The sequence below is a fragment of the Triturus cristatus genome, chromosome 1_1 (assembly GCF_964204655.1).
Source record: "Triturus cristatus chromosome 1_1, aTriCri1.1, whole genome shotgun sequence".
Taxonomy (NCBI): Eukaryota; Metazoa; Chordata; class Amphibia; order Caudata; family Salamandridae; genus Triturus; species Triturus cristatus.
The window spans coordinates 1149295516-1149320044 of NC_140579.1; the positions used below are offsets into that span (position 1 = coordinate 1149295516).

At 45.0% G+C, this 24529-nt stretch overlaps 1 long non-coding RNA gene across 1 annotated transcript; it reads right to left on the reverse strand.

The window, feature by feature from the left end:
* Nucleotides 1-468: 468 nt before the first annotated feature.
* On the reverse strand, nt 469-18548 carry LOC146871745 (uncharacterized). The gene is made up of 4 exons (XR_014959600.1): nt 18517-18548; nt 16401-16442; nt 1423-1647; nt 469-899 (listed from the first exon to the last, which is right to left on the reverse strand). It is a non-coding gene; the product is annotated as an uncharacterized LOC146871745 (long non-coding RNA).
* Between the last annotated feature and the right edge of the window lie 5981 nt (nt 18549-24529).

A 24529-nucleotide genomic window follows, 5' to 3' on the forward strand; every position in this document is an offset into this window, starting at 1 on the left:
TCTCAGGTGACATCAAATGAAGTCATGAAGGGGAAAGACAAAGGTAATACATAGTCAGATTCCTAACACTGATTGCAGGAGGCTGTACTGGAGGCCTGCACTGGCGTTATCCTGGTGGCAAGTAGAGCGTAGACTAGAGAGAGGATGATGAGGGTGGACAACTAGATAACTACCATATGATGGGCCAGGCTCGGGGCTCAACCTCTACTCTGATGGTAGGTAGGTAGAGCATCCTTGATTATGGATGTTACAGTAAACAGTACAACTAATTATACAACTAATAACTAATAATAATGACAACAAAACCAATAATAATAATAATACTAGTTAAAACACCCATAAGTATGAAAAAATAAACTGTTTATTTTTACAAATAAATCCACCCACTTCACCCTTAAAAGACTCATTGCCTCTCCTTAAATCCAAAAAACACACACAAAATGAAACTAAACTACATCTAACCTACCACTTCCCAACCACACCACCATCAATAGGTTCACTCTTGTCCCTACTAATTCCCCTCCAAAAGTTTGTCTGTTTTTTAGTCATCCTCTGGCTCTCCTTTAGTTAGTAAATGCCTATGAGGGTCTTTCAGAGGAGAAATTCTGCAGTTGAGGGGTAAGTGGTGGTGGCTGCTATGTGGGACAAAGAACCTATCGGCACATGCAGTGGCTAGGGCGATGGTGCTTTATCCTCGTATGCATCAGCAGGGCACTGGAAGGTGAATGACTACTACTGCCTCCTCCTCCCACCCCAGTATCATCAGTCAGTGATATGCCCCCACAGTTGCCTCCATTTGTTGTAGGCGCAGGTGAGCGGCCACCTCCCTCTGGCGCCCATCCTCCTTTGTGGGACAGGTAGAGTGCGTCGATGGGCCTCCAAAGGGAATAGCAGGTATACTGTTGTGGGGAAAGAAAAAAAGAACATAAATTGTAGCATCCATTGCAAACACGTTTGTCATGCTCAATGGGGTGCTGGTTCTCTAGGACCACTGGAATTTTTTATGTGATTCTGTAACCTTGTGACTTACACATTGTTTACATAGTTGCTATTTGCAGTACTTTCCATTAATTAATCCACTACAAGCAACTGCATAATCAAGAATAAATTGTGGTCAAAGGGAAGAAAATGAAAAATAGAAAAGTTTATATAAATAATTTCGTGGGGGGGGGGACACTTTCTTTGACCCAACACTTTAGTAATGTGCAAAAAAAAAATAACAAGACTGGAAAGTACATGTTTAAAAAATGATTAGACAGGAAAGATATATTGCCATTCTAAAACTGTGGTGTTTTAAAATGTAGGCAGCACAATTTATTTTACTATATCATGCAACACTAATAGAGCCAGCCTGGCAGAGCAATATGATCATTTTTGAACAAGCTACACTTTCAACGGCAGACTCTTAGCTCTGCACCTCACCCTAGTTCCATCAAATCCTGCGCAATACTCCACACCGCCAGCTGTTGCGTGACGCCTCTGTGCTCCAAATCCAAACCAATTACAAGTGGGGGTGCGCCAGGCAATGAAGTCCTGTAGAATGTGCGTAGTGTGAAAAAATCCTTTATTTCAAATTTTGTTTTTTTCATATGTGTAAACAACACTCAGCCAACGAGTTTCATTCCCTCAAGGGGAACTTCTTCAGGGCTGGGAATGACATGTAAAAAGGACACAAATCAAAACATGGACATAGACCAAAAATCAACCAAAATTGTGTTAGGAAACAAACACATTGTGTACAAAAAAACAAAAATAGCACAAGACTAAAACACAAACCTACATTTACTAGAACTGGAGAGGTTAAACACATGTCAAATACATACATATATAAATTGACGATAAGTACTGTAGTTCTCAAAGTTAAAACCACATTCCTATATACAATTAGAAAGACCTAGCAACAATCATAGTTTAAAACAAAGCGTCACACACTGCCCACATTGAAGTAGTTTAAGCGTTTAAGTTCCCATGTTTGCACAGAAATAGATACATGAGAGGTACAGGTCAGAGTCAGGAGACCCCATATTCTCACCCGGGAGAAGGTAAAGTGAACCAGAGGGTAGGTAGCGCATCATATGCTATACTTAGTCAATGACAAAGAGACAAACAGAGAGGGGGGGGCGGTGTATAAGCTATTTAGCTAATGTCACTAAGGGGTAGACATGTAATACATAACACCTGCATACCTTACAGGGTCGTCAAATGATATCCAAAGGTGAACTGTTCACATTGGAATTTTCCATAAAGAAACTTTAGAATTTTATCCAGTATATTGCACTGGAAGCCCTTGGAGTTATTGCATGCATAATAAGGCCCGTAAGTTGCAAACCTGATGTCAACACAGAGTCCATGTCGGCAATGAAAAATAAAAACAATATATATGTTGCACCCCTTCCATACAACACCCGTAGCCACACAGAGTAATAATAGGTAGATATCTACTACCGTGCTTTACAAGCCTTGTGACAATGTGCATCTCTATCGCGATCTGATCCCTCAACGCTTTTCACCAGTCATTAATAAATCAAAAGAGTCAACAGACTGCAGACCTATCATGCATCTGAGACCTAATGTCTCAGATGCGTGCCACGCCATAATGCGCCTTGACCGACGTAGTGGACCTGCCAGTTGGTAAATACTGAGCAGCTGCCTCCCTATCCCCAGGCTCCACAATGCCTTAAGTCTCATAGTGCATGGCATGGCCTCTAAAGGGTGAATGTCCCCTAATCTGTATTTCACAGTCATTGGTGCATTAATCTGCGCCATTCAAAACGTTTACTTTCTACCATGTCCCTCTGACCTCAACAATAAAAAAACACCAGCTGGCCCCTAAAGTGAGTTGCGCTCTATTTGAATAACACTGCTGAAATTGCTCTCAAGGTCTAATGGTAAAGAGAAATAGGTGGTATGTAGGGTGAGGAGGGAAAACCTAATGTACGTAGTGAAACTGGAGAAAGCTCCAAAACCATGGTCATACAATCACCGTGGGTAACTAACCCCATCACATGGGATTTTCATCCCAAAGAAAATCTCAAAATCTCAAGGGGCGACAGCGCCCTTGTGTGAGACGTGAGTACTTTGTGCTATGATTATTATGCACCAAGAAAGTGGAATAAATCCACAAATGAGCCTGAAGTGAGTGGGGATTGCAGTGCTGGTAGTAGTGAAAAGGGGAGTGTATTAAAACTAGTGACGGGACGGCCAGAGGACTTCTGTTAAACAATGCCGTACCGATATTAGATTAAAAAGAAGAGGGGGCAACACTAATCTGGTGTGATCAATGAAGCAACGTGAGAGAATGTGGTCGACATGTTTCAGCCATAGCGCCTATCTAGGCTAGGCTTTCATCAGGACCTTGAAGCTACTGCAAGGAAAAAACAACGTGACAAAGGATATGATGGGCACCCTCAACTTGATTGTAGAGTGCAAGTCTCCTCAGAGATACATACAGCACCTAGATAACAAAAGAAGGGGAGACAGTGTAAAAATGTGTGGAACTAATATGCTCAGTCATGACTAATAGGAAAAATATAAACTTGAAGCATGGTCCACTCACCCGTACAAACTGGGTGGTAAGAGGACCTCCACCTGGCAACCGCTCAGGAAGGAACACCGCTCTGAAAGGAAAATGTAAGGCTGCTGATGGGAGCTTACATATCAAGAGCAAGTGTAAAAGAAGTGGGAAAATCAACTGAAAACGAGGGAGAACTGCCGGAGGCAGTGTCTGCACACGAAAATGAGCTCGGTGAGATCATCGTGAAGATTAAAACGTGGCTAAATGCTGAGCAGATAGTCAGAGTAATGTGAGGTAATACAAGTCCGTACAGAGGCGAACCAAAGTTGAGGCAAAAAAGGCAACGCTCGAGGGTAGGCGCCTTCAAATTCAAGTAATCAAGTGAAACCCAGAGAGCGAAAAAGCCTACCTGTCCGTCGGGGAACCAGGCTGGAATGAGCCTGCAGCCGAAGGTCCCGTATGGTTGGACGGAGGCGAAAGAAATGAAAAACTGCCGGCGGATGGAGGGCCAATCGCGCGACAGGTAATGTATGCGTGCAAGAGTAGGAGCCAATACGAAGCGCTGTCTCAACTAACTGGCTGTAACCTGGGAGATGGGAATGACAGGGCAAGAATGACGCTGTCAAAATCGCTGGCTCGAGCGTCATGAAGAGTCAGGGAGATGACGCGGGAGCGTAAAGAATGCGGAAGCCGCCGTCAGGTTAGAAGGTAGGCTGTCAAGGCACGTGTTGCTCTGGAATGCGCGAGGCATCATGGAGAGTACGGGCAGATGTGTAAAACACCTACTTTCGCATGGGTGGTGTGGGATGTCCCGGGGAGGCCACGGATTATTGGGCAGACGGTTAGGGAACAAAATATATATGTATATATACAACGGCCAGAGGTGTTTAAGCCAGTGTATACAGAGGGTAGGCAAGGCAATGATGTGGTGCGGGCTGGATCACGAGTGCCCCTCTCAGAAATGTGAAACAAGGTCATTTCTTTCGCCTCCGTCCAACCATACGGGACCTTCGGCTGCAGGCTCATTCCAGCCTGGTTCCCCGACGGACAGGTAGGCTTTTTCGCTCTCTGGGTTTCACTTGATTACTTGAATTTGAAGGCGCCTACCCTCGAGCGTTGCCTTTTTTGCCTCAACTTTGGTTCGCCTCTGTACGGACTTGTATTACCTCACATTACTCTGACTATCTGCTCAGCATTTAGCCACGTTTTAATCTTCACGATGATCTCACCGAGCTCATTTTCGTGTGCAGACACTGCCTCCGGCAGTTCTCCCTCGTTTTCAGTTGATTTTCCCACTTCTTTTACACTTGCTCTTGATATGTAAGCCCCCATCAGCAGCCTTACATTTTCCTTTCAGAGCGGTGTTCCTTCCTGAGCGGTTGCCAGGTGGAGGTCCTCTTACCACCCAGTTTGTACGGGTGAGTGGACCATGCTTCAAGTTTATATTTTTCCTATTAGTCATGACTGAGCATATTAGTTCCACACATTTTTACACTGTCTCCCCTTCTTTTGTTATCTAGGTGCTGTATGTATCTCTGAGGAGACTTGCACTCTACAATCAAGTTGAGGGTGCCCATCATATCCTTTGTCACGTTGTTTTTTCCTTGCAGTAGCTTCAAGGTCCTGATGAAAGCCTAGCCTAGATAGGCGCTATGGCTGAAACATGTCGACCACATTCTCTCACGTTGCTTCATTGATCACACCAGATTAGTGTTGCCCCCTCTTCTTTTTAATCTAATATCGGTACGGCATTGTTTAACAGAAGTCCTCTGGCCGTCCCGTCACTAGTTTTAATACACTCCCCTTTTCACTACTACCAGCACTGCAATCCCCACTCACTTCAGGCTCATTTGTGGATTTATTCCACTTTCTTGGTGCATAATAATCATAGCACAAAGTACTCACGTCTCACACAAGGGCGCTGTCGCCCCTTGAGATTTTGAGATTTTCTTTGGGATGAAAATCCCATGTGATGGGGTTAGTTACCCACGGTGATTGTATGACCATGGTTTTGGAGCTTTCTCCAGTTTCACTACGTACATTAGGTTTTCCCTCCTCACCCTACATACCACCTATTTCTCTTTACCATTAGACCCCAGGATTTCTTTTGTGTTATATGTACTTCCATGGGGGAATCAATCCTGTGCGGTCTCTAAACTTGTTCCCTCTGACCCTCCGGTGCCCAACCGTTTTGTATTAGATTGCTCTCAAGGTGCCATCCCAGTAACGTAGTACATGAAAATAAAAGCAGGTCCACCAATATGTATCAAACAATCCTTGAAATAAAAGAAGGTCCATCAATATGTATCGAATAATCCTTGGCTCCTTTATGTGTGTTAATCAACACTATACATCTCGACCATGTCCCTCCAGGTCGCAACAATAAACAACGTCCAGCCAACCTTTAACGTAGATTGCACGTCCTTTAAATAACGGAGGCGAAGTTGCTTACAAGGTACCACCCCAGTGGCGTAAAGCCAGACCCCGTGTCACCAATAATCTAAATATGCAGATCATGACCGTAACGTGCCCGTCCGGTCACAGAGATACCATAACCGACCTGCACACTAAACCACAAACCGTAAAGTGCGGTTACTGTACAGGAGCCACACTTTAAGGAATGACGTCCAAATACGTGGTGCTATCATTACTAACATAGGCACTGCTAATAGCATACGCGGTCATCCGTCCTTGAGACCAAATATCCACACATACAGAAAATAGCCGCTGCCATCACCTTACCATCAAGACGTTCGTCCGGTCAACTCCAAAATTGATGTGCACGCCAAATTCGTTGTTCAAGTACTTATCGAAGGGGCGTGGCTAGGCGCCGGAGGAAGATGGCGGCGCCGGCGTAGGGGCTCCGTCCGCGCCAGAGTTCATCGGCGGTTCGCGCTCTTCAGGCGAACAATGAAGGGAAGCGTTCATCGTCGGAAGGTGTCAGGCATGTCCTAAGCCCTCTTTCCATGCCGAGGCGGACCTGCTCTGACTTTGCTGCCCGTTTTTATTCCTGGTCGCGGCTCTGCATCGGCCGCGACCGCCATTTTGTTTGTCTCCTCTCATAACTCCTTCAGCAGCGCGTTTTATCGCGCTTTGTGTCTCCGGCTGCTGTATGGATCCTGCAATGCTCCCAGCACTACCAACATGGATGTCGCAGTCCTACATCGCTAGGTGATTTTTTATTACTTGTTACGGCTGTTTCATGGACTTAATTTATATTTTTTGCTCTCCTCAGCTTTGGCAGCCATTTTGAGTACTCATCTCCGTCTCCTGGCTCTGTGGTATCCAAGTTTCTCTGGCTTAGCATTTATTTTCTTTTTTTTTTCCTTTCTTTTTTCTTCTTGTCAACTCTTTTTGCTTGCTCCTTTTTAATCTCCACGTTCATCGGAACCCGCAAAATACTTGTTTTTGTCTTCAGTCTAGCAGGGTGAACCTGCACTTCACAGGCGCGTTGATGGCCGATGGTTCCGGCAAGATTCATAAGCGCAACTATATTAAAAACTCCAAGCTTTTCACGGAACTGGCTCATTTAGAAGCTTCCCAGTCTCCCTCTACCAGTGAGACGACGCCGAATATGGAAGCCTCTTCACAGTCTTCAGTAAAAATGACGCCTAAGAGGTTAAAAAAGGATCCACCTTCGCCTCCCAAATCTTCTTCGACCATTTCACTGGAGCTACTCCTCGAAGAGATACGGGCCTTGCACCCTTTTATGGAGGAAACCGATGCTAAGTTGCAGGTTCTTACTGACAATTGGGCTTTGATGGATGAAAGAATGTCATCGGTGGAACGTGATGTCTCCTCTCTTCAAGATTCTGCAGCCAAGGTCACCCACATGCATACGCAGATTTCCTCTCTCCAGAAGCAGGTGGAGGACCTGGAAAACCGAAACAGACACAATAATCTTCGCCTTTACGGCCTGGTGGAAGGCTGTGAGGGGAGTGATCCCATCACTTTCTTCAAGTCTTTTCTTCCCAAGCTTTTACACTTGCCTGAGGATACCCCACTCAATATCCAACGGGCCCATAGGCTTGGTCGAGCTTCCTTCTCTCTCTCCACACCAATGAAGCCTAGAGGTGTAATAATGTATTTTTGGGAGCACACTGATCTGTTGAAAGTTCTTTCTGCGGCCAGAGCTTCTCCTCGCCTCACACGGTCGGGTTCCACCTTGTTCTTTGCGCAGGATTATGCCAGAGCTACTGCGAATCGTCGTAAGGCCTTCTTGGACATGAGACCTGATCTTCGCTCCATCGGTGCTAGATATGGTCTTTTCCACCCTTGCTTATTCAAAGTCACCTACAATAATAAGACTACGACATATGAGGAGCCTACGCGACTTCGGAGTTTCCTGAATTCCTGCGGCCAGGCTGACATGGAGCTTTCTGGCCCTTCCTCTTCTCTTCCACCGTGACTTTTTCTGAAGTTTTATTATGATGCTCTAGTTTTTTATGTCTGCTGATTTTTCTAATTCAATTGTTCTTAAACATGCATGTTCTCATGATGAGTGTATGTTTTCCACTGTAGTATTTGTTATTGATGTTGAGATTCCTTGGTTTGTTCTATTCATTGCATGTTTTCTGCCCTTGTCGTCCGCCGTTGTCTAACCTTGTTACCTTTCTTCCCTTACAGATCATTGTTGTGCGTTCCACCCTGTTTCTCTGGTTGGACGTTCCACTGACCCCGAGTGTCCTGCCTTCTTCAGTTGGCCCTACCTCCCTCCCCCTACCTCCACGTACGTCCTTGCTTGTCCCTGTTCCTGATCGTACCTTCCTTGAGTTACCCCTTGTAAGTATTCCTCATTCCTTTTTTGACATGTCTGTTCTTGTTTTGTCTCTCCCTACTTTGTTCTTTCTCTTCATATTTTCAGGTTTATTGGTGTCAATATCTTTTATGCGCTCGTTCTCTTCTTTCCTCTTTCTCTCCTTCCTTACCCTCGTTGCTTACTGGCTCCCTTGGTCATGCTTCTCTCTCTTTATATATTTTATCACCCCGCTACATCATTTCTCCTATGACTCATATTTACGTTCCTTTCCCTCTGATCCTCCTCTTTTGTGTCTTATTTGTTCATTGGTCCTTGTGCGCATTTTCTTTTTGCTTTTTCACTTGACCTTACTTATCAACATCTCTGGACTTCATTTTATCTCTTTATCGTTCTCAGCAACACCCTGGCTTTTTTCTATCTTTATGATATCCCTTACTCCTCTTTTATTCTTCTTTCTCTTGTCCATTTAATTTCTTCTCTATTCTTACCTCTTTCTTTCTTTTTCCTATGTTCTTATTTTTTGCGAGGCTGTCTCTCAATGTTTTAATTTTTTTTTGCATTACTCCTTCAATAATCCCTAATGTCTGTGCGCATTGTTTCTTGGAACGTTAAAGGTCTTCACTCTCCTATTAAGAGGCAAAAAATTCTTTCTCATTTAGCTAAGTTGAATGTCGACATTGCCTTCTTGCAAGAAACTCATTTGTCTGATATTGAAGCTGCTAAGCTTAAGAGGGGATGGGTAGGCGATGTGCTCTCTGCTCCTGGTGATGGTAAGAGAAATGGTGTGGTTGTGTTAATTCGCAAATCTCTCTCTCACTCGCTCTTGACTTCTGAGTCGGATCCTGAAGGTAGATGGTTGTACGTCAAACTTTCCTCGAAGGGTATTCCCATCTCCCTTCTCAACATTTACGCACCTACTGGCGGTGACCCTGCCTTCTGGCGCACAATGGCTTCTCGTATTTCTGAATACGTTGATGACAATTTTATTATGGCAGGAGATTGCAATCTACCCCTCGATCCCTTTTTAGATCGACATTCCAAAGCATCTTATATCCCTAATAAGTCTCATAAACTGTTTGCTCAAGCAATATCCCAGCACAAACTCATTGATGCCTGGCGCTTATGTAACCCTACTACTAAAGAGTTTACCTTTTACTCCCCATCCCACCAATCACAGTCCCGCATTGATTACATCTTCCTTTCCCATCATATTTCTCAGTCCCTCACTCATGCCGACATTGGCCCCATCTTGTTCTCTGATCATGCCCCTGTACTGGTTAATATTGATATCCTACCCAAGCCCACTGGGCCAAAACGATGGCGCTTCAACAATACTCTACATCTTGATCCCAAATTCACCACCTGCTTTGTTGAATTCACTAAAGAATTTTTTGCCATTAATGACACACCCACTTTGCCCAAGCATGCTATTTGGGACGCTTTTAAGGCAGCCAGTGTTTCATCATTGATTATGTAGCCAGAAAGCGTAAGACCGCTCGCAAGCACGCGAGTGATCTCCTCCTCACGATTAAAAAATTGGAACATTCTTTCTATACTTCTCATTCGCAGGAAAGTTTGACTACTCTTATTAAGGCTAAGATGCAATTTAACAAACAATCCACTGATGATGCATCGCTATACTTGTTGAAATCTAGTTCAAAATGTTATGGGGGAAAGAACAAAGCGGGGAAGATCTTAGCCAATTGTTTAAAAGTTAAGCAACATAAATTGAACATTGAGTCTGTCTATGATGTTAATTCTGTTTTAAAGCACACAGATTTCGATATCTTAGAGGAATTTTCCCGTTTTTACTCCACGCTTTACTCTTCTGAAACTCACCCTACTGCCCAATCTCTCACCACCTTTTTCTCTAGCATTAAGGCACCTTCTAATTTTCCTGTTGACTTATCCACTCTTGAACTGCCCATCTCTAACTCCGAATTACACACTGCACTTCAGTCACTCAAGAAGGATAAAGCCCCGGGTCCGGACGGATTTACAGTCGAATTTTATCTGCACTTCTCCAAATTACTATTACCCAGATTGCATTATCTTATTGATTCTTTTATACTCAGTGGCACTTCCTCTGGCACTTTCTCAGACGCCCATTTATGCATTATACCCAAAGAAGGAAAAGACACCCAATATTGCAAGAACTATAGACCAATTTCCTTGGTCAACATTGACTACAAGCTATATGCTAAATCCCTTGCCATAAGATTAGATCCCTTTCTTCCTGAATTGCTGGGCCCGGAACAATCTGGATTTGTTAAGGGTCGTTTCATCACAGACAATACTAGACTTCTGTTCAATGTCCTGTCCAGATCCTCAAGGTTCCAGGATTCGCTAGTGGCAATTGCTTTGGACGCCGAAAAAGCGTTTGACAGGGTAGAGTGGACTTTCCTTTTTTCCGCCCTCAGATGTTTTGGGTTTGGTCCTAATTTTATCTCCTTTGTTTCTTTTCTGTACTCCAGTCCCAGAGCGGCGGTTTGCGCTAATGGTCTAGTCTCTTCTTTTTTCAGCTTAGGTAGAGGAGTCCGTCAGGGTTGTCCCCTCTCCCCTTTCCTTTTTAACCTGGCCTTAGAACCCTTCCTTTCAAAACTCCGCCAAAATCCTAATTTGCATGGTTCCCAAATCTCACAAACAAACGTCAAACTTGCTGCTTATGCGGATGATATCCTACTCTTTATGTCCAACCCTGCCATTTCTATCCCCACATTTCTAACTGAAGTTCATGAATATTCCCAAATTTCTGGCTATAAGTTGAATAATGACAAATGTGAAATCTTGCCCCTTACAAAATTTACCTTTAAACCTGATTTTGCTGCGTCCAACTTCACTTGGAGTCCCTCACATATTAAATACCTTGGTTTGTATATTACCCCTTCTCTCCCCGACACTGTCTCGTTGTGCCTTAATAAATGCACCCAGAAACTGTCCGATCTCACCTCCAGATGGCACCCACTTTACCTTTCCTGGTGGGGTCGCCTCGACACGATTAAAATGATGCTCTCCCCAATAGTTCTATACACTATCTCCAATATTCCGGTGCCTATTCCAGCTAAGTTTTTTAGGAAAATCAATACTGTCCTCTCTTCTTTCCTCTGGTCTGGCAAAAAAGTGCGCATGTCCTTGTGCAGACTACGACTTCCCAAATCAGAGGGTGAGGTTGACTTTCCAGATTTCCCCACTTATCACAAAGCGTTCCTTCTGCAACAAGCCTCCCTTTGGTTGCGGGATCCTGCTGAATCCTCCCCCTTATGGCTTGTTATTGAGGGTCTGTCCTTATCCCCCTTTACTTTTGCTGAGTATCTCTCGTTTTCTCGTAAGCCCCAGGCTATTTCCACTCCCATACATAAGTTCACTACCAAACTTCTTCTTTCCGCTTCCCCAAGCACCCCCTCTTCTGTCGCTGAATTTCTCAATACCACCATTTGGTATAATAATAGTATCCTCATTAACCACAAACCCTTTTATTGGAAATCTTGGAGACAGAAGGGCTTGATTTGGGTGTCCCATCTCTTTTCCGGTTCCGATTTCTTACCTTTCTCCGTTCTTAGCCAAAAGTTTGATCTCCCTCACTCTTTCACCCGTAAGTATCTCACACTCAAGAACGCAGTTATGTCCACCTACACCCAACTCTCTAACTCTCCCCCTCAATCTGACCTTCCCAGCCCTACTCTGCACCTCCACTCCTTGCTACATACTTATCCCACAGCCTCCTCAATTTACCACTCGTTCCACAAGACTCTCGCACCCAGGTCAAAATCCAAGGTAGAGGAACAGTGGGAGTCTGATTTTGGCATCTCCTGGCCCATTTCTCTTTGGGATAATGTGTGGACCAAACTTCGTAAGTCGTCTAGGGCTGCTTCTCTCACGCAAACCCTCTTTTTTATCTATAATAGACTTCTCTTCTCACCCCACATGTTGAATAAGAGGTTTCCTCTAATACCTGACCTTTGTTGGTCCTGCTCGACACCTAAGGCTTCTCTTTTTCACATGCTCTTTTCCTGTACTGCTACGTACAACTTTTGGAAACAAGTTTGGGTCCAAATCAATGCCATATTTCATACTGCATTTCCCTTCTCCTTTGTTAATATATTTTTAGGAAGTCTCTCTCCCTGTTGGGCAGACACTGATTTTAATATGCAAATTGTTGACTTATTGCTAGCTGTTGCATTCCAGCAAATTACTGTTAATTGGAAAACTTTTGCTAATATTTCTTTTAGAGCATGGTGGTACAATGTATGTCATAATCACAGGCTAGATACTGTCTTTGTTTACCCCCTTAGTCTGGCCAAAAAGCGACAGGATCTTTGGCTCCCTGTGACCCTGTACCTTGATATTTGCGCTAAACGCTTGTCTCACTTGCCTCCCTCTCAGCAGGAGGTCTTTAAACCTCCTTGATTGACCTTTTTGTTCCTTTGCATTTTTTATAATTCATTTATTGCACATTACCTCCAATACTGCTTTTTGTTATTTCGCCTCAATTATTTGTTATCTCTCAGTCTCATGTTTATTTTCACAGTCATGTTCTATTATATAGCTCATATTGCTGTTATGCTTTAGGTTTTCTTCTGTATCGACACCTTTATTTGTCTAATAAAATCTTTTGAACTTAAAAAAAGTACTTATCGAACCTCCCACATTGCCAACCGAGCCTATCAAGTTCAAACACCATACCGAGGTTATCAAGTATGAGGTACCACCCCTTCCTTCCGGGAAATGAGTCAGAGTTGGGACTCTCACGGTCGCCATCTTTAAATTGTCAAACTAATATTCAAGACCAAGGTGGTGCCAATATTAAGCATAAGATAGTTTCTGTGTTAGATAGAAATGTGTTGCAGGTAGAAATGGCAGGTGGTAATGATCTGGAAATTATAAATCTATCTGAAAGACTGTTTGACTCTGATGAATGGCTCTTACTCTGTAAGGGTCTTACCTTCTGTCCGACCCAGGATGGGGAATTGGTTAATGTTCATGTGGATCTCTTTAAATTTGTTAGAACATTACATTTCTTCAATGATAAAGTACCGCCTATGACTATGTCCAACAATGCAGCCAGGCCCATTGAGCACACCATAGCTGATGTGAAAAACATACACTGTCTCCTTTCACTTGGGGAAAATGATGGGGTGGACATGCAATCACTAATGGAAGAAATGAACATAACTGAAAACTTGACGATTAATAGTGGCCTACAACCTAAGTCTAAATTTACCCCATCTACATACCATTGCAACATCGACCTCTATTCTGAAAGAGTTAGTGAGGGTTTGTACAAAATGGAAGCTTCCACCAAATTCAAACGCAAGTCACAATATAGTGTCACACTATGGAGGAGAAGGCATTGATTAGACTTCGGGGTGACAAGGAAATTGTTATCAGGGAGGCCGACAAGGGCGGCAACGTCGTGGTCAAGATTACCTCTGACTATGTTGGGGAAATAAACCGACAGTTGAATGATGGCCAATGCTACGAAAAGATTGGTGGCAATCCTATTTGGGAATTAATTTCGGACATTAACCTTAAACTAACTGGATGGAAGGATGTATGCTTGTTGAGTGACCAAGAGAACCTTAGGGTTGAGAATCCAAGATTTCCCTGCATCTATATACTCCCAAAGGTGCACAAGAAAGGGGACTTCCCACAATGGGAAACCGATTATATCGGGGGTGGGATCACCGAGAGAGAAACTTTCTGAGTTCATTAATCTCAAACTGCAGAAACATGTACATAACTTGCCATCATACATTCGGGACGGCAAACGACAAAAACAACAAAAAACACCAGCTAGTCCCTAAAGTGAGTTGCGCGCTATTTGAATAACACTGCTGAAATTGCTCTCAAGGTGCCATCCCAGTAACGTAGTACATGAAAATAAAAGCAGGTCAATATGACATGGCACACATCTGAGACATTTCAAGATAGGTTCACAGTCTGTTGACTTTTTTGATTTATTAATGTCTGGTGAAAAGCGTTGAGGGATCAGATCGCGATAGCGATGCACATTGTCACATGGCTATGTGAAACACGCTATTAGATCTCTACCTAATATTACTGTGTGGGGCTACGGGTGTGGTATGGAAGGGGTGCAACATATTTATTGTTTTAATTTTTTTTACCTACATGGAGGCTGTGTTGACATCATATTTGCAAGTTATTGGCCATATTATGCCTGCAATAACTCCAAGGGCTTCCAGTGCAATATACTGGAGAAAATTCCAAAGCTCTAAAGTTTCTTTATGGAAAATTACTATTTGAACATTTCACCTTTGGATATCATTTGACGAACCTATAAGGTATGCAGGTGTAATGTATTACCCGTCTACCCCTCTGTGACTAAATAGCTTATACACCGCCCCCCCCCTCTCTTCGTTTCTCTCTATCATTGACTAAGTATAGCATATGATGCGCTACCTACCCTCTTGTTCACTTTACCTTCTCGCAGGTGAGAATATGGGGTCTCCTGACTCTGACCTGTATCTCTCATGTATCTATCTCTGTACAAACATGGAAACTAAAACGCTAAAACTGCGTCAATGTGCGCAGTGTGTGGTGATTTGTTTTAAACTATATGATTGTTGCTAGGTCATTTTAATTGTATATAGGAATGTGGTTTTAACTTTGAGTACTACAGTACTTATCGTCGATTTATATATCTATGTATATGTGTTTAACCTCTCCCATTCTAGTAAAGGTGGGTTTATGTTTTAGTTTTGTGCCGTTGTTATTTTTTTGTACACAATGTGTTTGTTTCCTAACACAATTTTGGTTGATTTTTGGTCTATGTCCATGTTTTGATTTGTATCCTTTCTACATGTCATTCCCAGCCCTGATGAAGTTCCCCTTGAGGGAATGAAACGCGTTGGCTGCGTGTTGTTTACTCATATGAAAAAAACGAAATTTGAAATAAAGGATTTTTGGACACTACTCACAGTCTACAGGACTTCATTGCCTGGCGCAGCCCCACTTGTGGTAATTTTTTAACAAGCTAATCGCACATATAAATATTTCCAGTATCTCTACTCTTTCCATAGTCCTGAGTACCACCCAAGACCCAGTGCTCACACCACATCTTCACATCATTAACAATACAACAAATATTATTCCTGGGTGAGGGAGCAAGTGAGTGTTAGGTAAGATTGATGTTTTTGGCCAGGCCTTGGGCTGGGTTTAGGTTGAGCTATGGACAGGTTAGGTGGTTAATGGAAGGTAGAGGATTGATTTTAGATGGGATTTCAGGAAGATACTTGGGAAGAGGCTGAGGGGGAATTAGGAGCAAGTATCAAGATGGGAGGAGATGGGAATTGTTATGTATGGTATGAGTGGGCACTGGGTAAGGGCAACATGAACACGCCTCTAATGCTTTCTTTATTTTAATTGGACGAGGGACAGAGACGAAAACATAGGAAGGTGGATAACTTAAAAAGGATTGGGGATCCAGCTAAGGTAGGAAAGGAATGCCCTAACAAAATGCAACAAATGTAGCAGTTGTTATTGGGAAGACAGTGGGACCCTGATTTACTACTTGTCCCAGCAGCCTTTTGCTTCTCCTCCTCCTCCTTTTGATCTTTGCCATGGCCCTCCTACTCGGTATCTGCCTCGGAAGGTTCCAGAAAATAAGCCAATTATTTATCAATGCCACTAACAACCACTTATCCAACTAATCTGAATGTATTGCTATTTAAAGAATCACTTTGAAAGTAATTCTTCTATTATTGAAAAATGAAGTTCTCAAAAATAGAACGATATAAATCTTTTAATAATAAGGAAAAGGCTAGGAAAGGATGAGGGAAAATAATGATTAAATGAAAAAGCATGGAATGGTGATGAGAACTGTAAGAGGGTAAGGGAGAGGTTAATGATACAGCAGTAAGACAAAGGAGTAAGGAGAGAAAACAAAAAAAACAGGATGAAGTAAGCTGTGGAAATGGAAGGGAATATAAACAGGAAACACTGGAATGTGTCTTTAGTCTTTGGACACAAACTAAAGTAGATAAATGGAAAGCTAGGAAAAATAGAAAAAAGAAAAATACAGTTTAACAGAAGACCATGCTGCCTTACTATAGGATCGAGTGCTAATTGAAGTCAAAAAGAGTAAATTCAAATGTATACATGACTTACCAGAGGGCGTCCTTTTCCAGGGCCTCCTCTTCTTTGATGTTGCTAAAAGGAGTAAAAACAAATGAGACTAATATATGTAGTGGTTTCTACAATAAAATTAATGTGCATGTAGTAAGAATTTACATGCAAACAAATGTACTGCTTGAGTAACAGACCCAATGTCCCCCCTATGGCCTCCAAAAAACAGTTTTCTGGTCTAAAATGAGTTACAATTACAACTGATATTCCTCTTTTGCTACCGTCATACATTTTCGCAACCGCACACAAACGCAAACCACAGTTAAAGTCAACAATATTGAGCTACATCTCATAGAGAATATTGTGCAGTGACAAGAGGGTCATGGAGGAGTCCCACCACCATTGAGATCTTCCCTCTGTCCTTCCCACTTCCGGCTCATCAACCTCAGCCTAAACATACCTGACTCCTGACTCCCATGCAGTGGTGGCTCGCCGAGGGAGTGCTGCGCGGCGGTAGGGGTGTGGGGGTGCGGGGGAGGGGTGTGGTGGCGGATAGTAAACGCCTGCATATGGCGGAACGGAGTTAAGTAAATAAATAAATAAAACAATTTACATTGCGCTCGCTGCAAAGCCAACTCGACGTCGATGCAGCGTGCGCAATGTAAATTGTTTTATTTATTTACTTAACTCCGTTCAGCCGTATGCCGGAGTTTACTACCCCCACCTTCCCCTCCCCTGCCCTGCCTCACTGCCCCGCGGCACTTCCTCGGCGAGCCGCCACTGCTCCCATGCTACCTGCTGACATCCTAGGTGACCGCCGCTCACCATAGATTTGAGAATCAAATATTTTTAAATCTCAATAGCAGTATGATTTGACGTCCACTTCACTCCCAGTCCTCCTGACACCCTCCATGACATTCCACACTAGTTTCAGTCTGTACCAAGTATACCCCACTTTCCACCTACACACAAAGTCAAGAAGACCTAATGCATAGCATATTTTGGAGTGCATAATATTATTTATGTAGACACATACAACATTCTATATAATTATGTTTATGTAAGCATTAAATGTGTTTTTGCCACAGTGCAAAACCATATTTAATGTCTAATTAATTTTGTATATATACACCAATGCCTATATACATATAATATATGCAATAATATACACACACACACACACACACACACTAAGGACCAAGTGCTCATGGCCATGAGAAAGATATCCAGATAACCAAAATCTGTCAGACTTACTGTCCCACTTTGATTAATTATGCACTTTAAATAAGGCACTAGATCCTGAGTGCATGTCTTGGACTTTTGCTCTGTTCCAAAATGCCTATATTGACTGATTAGACCTTTTCTCATTCACCCGCTCTCACACAAACATGTGTCACAAACACACATATACCTATATATTCACTTACGCTTAACTGTGATGTAAATAATGCCTCCTGAAAAGTAATACATATACAATTTAATGATTTTGAATATCAGTTACCAGTCTCCACCACCCCAATGTCAAGGAGGCCCTGCTCTCAGTCGAGGATGTCAGCCCTGCGGTGCATGAGTTGGGTGCGGGAGACCAGGGTGCATGCTGCACCGCTCTCTCGCCTAGCACAAGGTCTGCCCCACCAGACCGTACACCCTGCTGGGCCTCCCACCTACTACCAAATCGAGCAGGAGCTGACGCTGTGCAAAAAAACACCAATGGAGTTACATCCACCTCTGAAAAAATGTTGCACTTGATCATTATGTTTCGGTGAGTGTTAGCCACCCCCTGCTCCCGTGGCACATTACCTGCTTCTGCCATAACTACGGGAGGGCTGGGTTAAAAAAACTAAAAAAAAGTAAGTACCATAATTTGTGTAATAGTAACAAATGATTATTATGCAAAGGGTCTGTTGTAAACGCCAATGGTTACCACCTTAGGCAAGGCATACATACATTATGACAAAGGAGTGGTCCATCCTACCATGGTTGCCCATCTGGTGCCATTGATGGCCATCAAAGTACAAGAGGGTCATGGTATGATAATGAGGGTCCTGCCGGAAATTAATTCACTGTGCCACTGCTTACACCTCTAGTAGCAGCTGGCACCTATGGTGAGGGGGAGGGCAAGTATGCGCGCAAATAATATATTTAAAAAAAACCTTACCTTACACGAACACGATATTCTCTGGTCCGGACCTCTTTAGCAGGAACTGGCACAGGATGCAGCAACTCCCTTGGCCAATCCTAGCGCTGCTCTCACCAGCCTGACAGCAGCCCTAGGATTGGTGGGCACACCCTCACTCGGTGCTCCACAGCGCTCTGGATATTTTGACTTGCTCTAACCCAGAAGACAGCTGGGTTGGAGATGTTTAAAGGGCACATATGTGGCTGGCCCTCACAAGATGGCAAGACAAACAAGCATTTGCAATGCAACAGGTCTCGCATTTACGCGAATTTGCGCTATTGACGTAAATGACAATGCCTTGTATTTATGTTTTGTTTTTTAAAACATAAATAAAAGGCTTTGTCATTTACAATGCTAATAGCTTAAACTCTCACAAACGCGAGACCTATTGCATTGCAAATGCTTGTTTTATATGGGGCAGACTTATTACGGGTGTTTGTAGTGAAAAACGATGACACGACTGAACGAAGCATGCTATCCTTGTATTCTTAACGCGTATTCCATAGTAAGAAACGGGAGAAACTGATTTTGCCTGACATACATTTATTTTAAATTAGGAGAAAATAACATCCGTTCAATTTATTTTTTACACAATCCCCAAAAATGGAGCTCTATTGAGTTTTGCCTGCTTCGAATTTGTATGTGCATACCCTGTTTGCTCCACTCTTGATAAGCATGCTGAAAAACTGTGGAAAGGGCATTTTATTTTCTCACAAAACGTTTATTCTGTTTTACGCAGGGTGACCAATGAACGTTGTCTGCCTAAAGTTTTTGAAGCTAATATTTGAATAATAATTGTTTTTTGTGTTGTTTGAATAAAAAAGTACAATTTCACATTCACTGAGGGGGTAAATAATATGTAGACCTATTATCCAGTTTCTACGCGCTTATTTTAGCAACCACCAAAGGAAAGACAGTTGAGTTTGCGCTTGGCAGAACTTGACCTCATGTCCAGGAGGTTACACTTACAGTAACAGAAGATGTCAGCAGTGAGTGTCGAACTCTCTGTGCTACGAGTCCCCGTCTGCTGCCAGCTACTTTCAGAAGCAAGCCTACCTATTCACACTTTAGGTGCTGACAGGGGTCAGCTACGGTTAATGGCTGCGTCCTGGGCGCCACAACATTTCACAAGAGGTGGTGAAACTTGCTTTTTGCTAACCGCAGTGTGAATTCCCCTGCGTGAAAAAACACAGATCTTGTAATGTTGTCATTAGGACCTACTAAGGTTTCTTTGGCCATAATGCTCAGATGCCAAGAAATGCATTTTCCCACTTAAGCTCCGTTTGCACGCGTGAGCCAGATGTCAGGAGCTCAAATGATTAGCGGAGACATGTTTTCATATCTCGGAAAATAACTTAATTAACGTGAGCGCGAGAGTAAAACGTCTAACCATCCTTAGCCGTGACAGCGGGGTTTCAGTCAGTGCAGTGAATACGGAGTTGGACTTTAAAACAAGGAGCGAGGGGTGGGTGGTGTGACATCACCGAAGAAAGCGGCCTTGCATATATTAAAGGTATGCGAGAACCAGGCGCCATGGCGAAAACACAAGGAAGTAGTCCCTTAATTAAAAGATACAACCCTGTAGCGTATTTTAACAGTAGTTGGTCGGTGCTGCTTCCTCCAAACACGGAAGTGACCTATCGCATTGTAGTGGCAGAGTGAGGGAGGCGAGACGTAGTGGTGATAGAACAACACTTTATTATATATCTGTAAATATGCTGGTAACAACGGCCCACGGGGAGCGAGCGGGAAGACAACCGCTCGTAATGAATTCGCGCTCCCGTCTGCCGATCCGCCGCGCCCCGCTGACGTCACGGCCGACCTCGAAATGCGATTGGCCATGACGTCAGGAGGGCAGGCAAACAGCGAGGAAAGACTGCGTCAGGCGCCGCGGAGCTAGTCCGCTAACTCAATGTACGACATCTCCCTTTTCAACAAAAAACATGTGAAACACATTATCATCTCATAACAAAGTCCTCAAATCTCTTAGGTGCCCTAACATGCCGTGCCGGCCTGCTAGGAGTAACATACGGGTTTTGTGCCACCCCACCAACACCTGTGCCGCTTTGGCCCGGGCTCCCCGTGCTGTGACTGCCATACCTCCCTGGTCTGGAGGCTGGGCCCATCTGCCTCTCAGCACCTCCCGTACCATGCTCTGTGCTCCCACTCGTAAGTGCGCTTCTGCCTCCGGCCCAGCCTTGTGCAGGGGATTTGCCCCCAACCTCATCATCGCACATACTTCCCCCGGTGATCTCATTGTCTTGCCACTCAAGCACACTATCATCGCTCTCGGATTCATGCATGCGACCACTCCTCCTGATGATTTCCTCTTGTCCAGCTTTGAGCTTGACTATGTCATCCTTGCTACGCCATCCCCCACCTTCCAGACACACTGCCCCTCTGGTTGCATCGTGTACTCGCAATGGGGTTTGGAATACGGATTCCCCTTTCAGTACTTTGTAGGGCTTCTTCACCAGTACCCAATCTCCCTGCGCAATGTACTTCGGTTTGGCTCTGTTGACCACGTCAGCATACAGTTTGTTGCTCTCCTGCTTGGCCACTATGCGTTCCTTGACTCTCAACCCCTCTTCCGGTACATCCTCCGTTCCATCCCTCATGTCATACCACTTATTGAATTTGGGGGTAAGCTCGCTCATGCACCGTCTCCCTCTCATTAAATAGAACGGCGTATGTCCTGTGACTTCATTAGGCGTGTTATGGAAAGTGTGCACCTTCTCAGCCAAAAACGCCTTCACGTTCATTTGAGACGCAACAGCCTGTTGGATACCTTCTTTGAGGAACCTGTTCATCCGCTCGACCTGCCCATTGCTCTTTGGGCTGTATAGTGGGGTCTTCTCCTGCTTGATTCCCAGCCTGGCCAGGAAATCCGTCATCTGCCGGGACACCAACTGGGTACCGTTGTCGGAAACCATGATCTTCGGCTGCCCCTCCATCGCGAAGATTTTCTTCAGTACCGAGATCACCCGGTCCGCAGTGACCTCCCTAACGAACTTGTAGTGGATCCATTTGGAGAAGTAGTCCGTGAGGACGATGAGATGCCTGCAATCATCCGGCAGTATGGTAAACGGGCCCGCGAAATCTATGGCAATCTTGCACCATGGGCCGACAGGAATGTCCACCATCTGCAGTTCCCCTTTTGACGTCTTCCAATGTTTGTCGGCTCTCAAACACGGCCCGCATCTATCAATGAAACCGCAGACATCGCTGCACATCCCCGGCCACCAGTAGTACTGCTTGAGGAGATTTTTTGTGGCTGTGCTCCCCGGGTGACCCCTGTGGGCAATCCTGATCAGCTTGTCCCTCAGACCTTCCGGGGGCACAAACAACTCATGTCTTTTCAGGAAGCCGTCTTCGATCGTAAGCTCCGCACTAATCTGCTGGAAACATCTGAGCGCCCCGTGCAAGTTCCTGACCGGAGGCCAACGAGTCGTCATGTGGTCCACTACCCTTCGGAGGGTCATGTCCTTTTCCTGGGCAGCCAGCCATTCTTCCTCAGAGATAGACCCCTCACAAATCACCGTTGCGTCTACCAACGCCACCACACACTCCGTGTCGTCCAAGGAACCTTCTTCCTCGCCGGTGATGGGCAGGCGCGATAGGCAGTCCGCCCTGCTGTTGAGGCCACCCTTGATGTGTCTGATAGTGAAGTGGTATTCCTGCAATTTGGACAGCAACCGCAGGAGTCTCGAGCTGGCTTTCCCATTACCGCGGCCTTCGCCGTCCATCATATAAATCAATGGTTTGTGGTCCGTGACTAGCTCGAATTCTTTGCCCCACAAATAATTCTTTAGTTTCTCCACTGCCCAGACGCAGGCGAGCGTCTCCCGCTCGATGGTGCTATAGTGTTTCTCCGCGTCGCTCAACGAACGGGATATGAACGCGATAGTGCTCTCCTTCTTCCCTTGGAATTGGCAGAACACTGCGCCGATCCCTTTGGCGCTGGCATCGACGGTGATGACATTCCGGTGATCCTTGTTGTAGGGCTGTAACACTGGAGCCGCGACAATGGCCATCTTAACAGCTTCGAACGCAGCTCGTTGTTCCTGTGCCCATACGTACTTTTCGTTCTTCCGCAGCAGTTTCCTAAGAGGCTCCACTGTGAGTGCGTAACCCTGCATGAACTTTGCGTAGTACTCGCTGAGCCCCAGGAACGACCGCAAGGCATCCTTATCTCCAGGGCATGGGGCATCTCGAATGGCCTTCACCAGATCCTCCTTGGGCGCAATACCATCCGGAGTCAAAACGTGCCCCAGGTAGTCTATCCTGCCCTCCATGAACTTGCATTTGTCTTTGGAGACCGCCATCCCTTTCTCTCGCAGGATCCCTAGCACCGTGCCCAGCAGCTCCAGGTGTCCTTCCTCGTCCTTCGTGTGGATCAGGATGTCATCCTGGAAAGCTTCGACGCCCTTCATGTCGCAGAAAAGCAAGTCCATCAACTTCTGGAAGACACCTGACGCCGATGCAAGGCCGAAAGGGAGTCGGACGTACCTGTACGCTCCGAACGGGGTAATGAAGGTGGTCAGTTTTTTGGACTCCTCCGTGAGACACACTTGGTGGTACGCTGACTTCAGGTCTATCAGGGTGAAGAACTTGGACCCTGACGTGGACGACAGGATTTCTTGGATATTGGGCAGCGGATGGCAGTTCACTAAGATATTTTTGTTCAAGGACCGCAGGTCCACACATAGACGAATGTCCCCTGTCCTCTTCTTCTTGGACACCACTATCGCGGACACCCATTCTGATGCGCATGCCTCCTCTATCACGCCATCCTGCTTCAGTTTATCAAGAACCTTCTTCAGTTCCCCTCTGACAGAGAGAGGGACATTTCTGACCTTATGCTTTATCGGAATTGCCCCTTCTTTCAACTGTATGGCGTGTACAAACCCTCTCACACGCCCCACCTCATTCTTGAAAACGGACTCAAATTCACCAATGACCTCAGCCAATCCCCCATGCACAGCGCTTGCTTGTATATAGCCGACCCAGTCATCACGCAGAACTATGGGGTCGTCGGCCCCCGGGACTAGCATCCCACCCTCGTCGCCATTTGTAGTGGCAGAGTGAGGGAGGCGAGACGTAGTGGTGATAGAACAACACTTTATTATATATCTGTAAATATGCTGGTAACAACGGCCCACGGGGAGCGAGCGGGAAGACAACCGCTCGAAATGAATTCGCGCTCCCGTCTGCCGATCCGCCGATCTGCCGATCCGCCGCGCCCCGCTGACGTCACGGCCGACCTCGAAATGCGATTGGCCATGACGTCAGGAGGGCAGGCAAACAGTGAGGAAAGACTGCGTCAGGCGCCGCGGAGCTAGTCCGCTAACTCAATGTACGACACGCATCCACAGCCAACCATAAGCCTGCTAACTGAAGCAATGCCACAGTTAACCAATGGCAGGCGGGAGAAGAAATTACCCTCAATATTGTATTTACTAGAGGTCTTGCGACATGTCCAGGCTCGACCTAAAAAACATGTGCACTTTAAACAGTGTGCAGCCAGCCCACCCTCCCCCCTGCTGCTGTCACTCAGCAGCGGCCCCACCCCTGTCCTGACACTCTGTTTAGGAAGGGGCAAAAAAATAAAATGGTAATAAATTACCATTATTTTTCATCTCTAGGGCTTTGGGGTGGAGGGTTTAAGTGGGCGATGCTACTCCGCTCCAATGGAGGAGCCGTCCTTGTCCTGTTATGTGCCCTGATCCCTGGTGGGAGTTTGCAGATTTGTTTATAGGAGGTCTAGGAGGACAACATGGGAGGTTGAGAGAGGAACGAACCCTTTTATGGAGCAATCATAGAAGAGAAACTTTTCAGAGTTTTTTCCTTAGAACTTTTTGTTAGTAGGCAAGTGGGTTGCCTGTCTCATGAGGTGGAGGAAGATGTGGGGGAGGATGATGGGCTTGGAATAATCAGCTTACACTGCAGAGAGCAAAGCTGCATAAAAAGCACTTTAGCGCTGCACAAATGA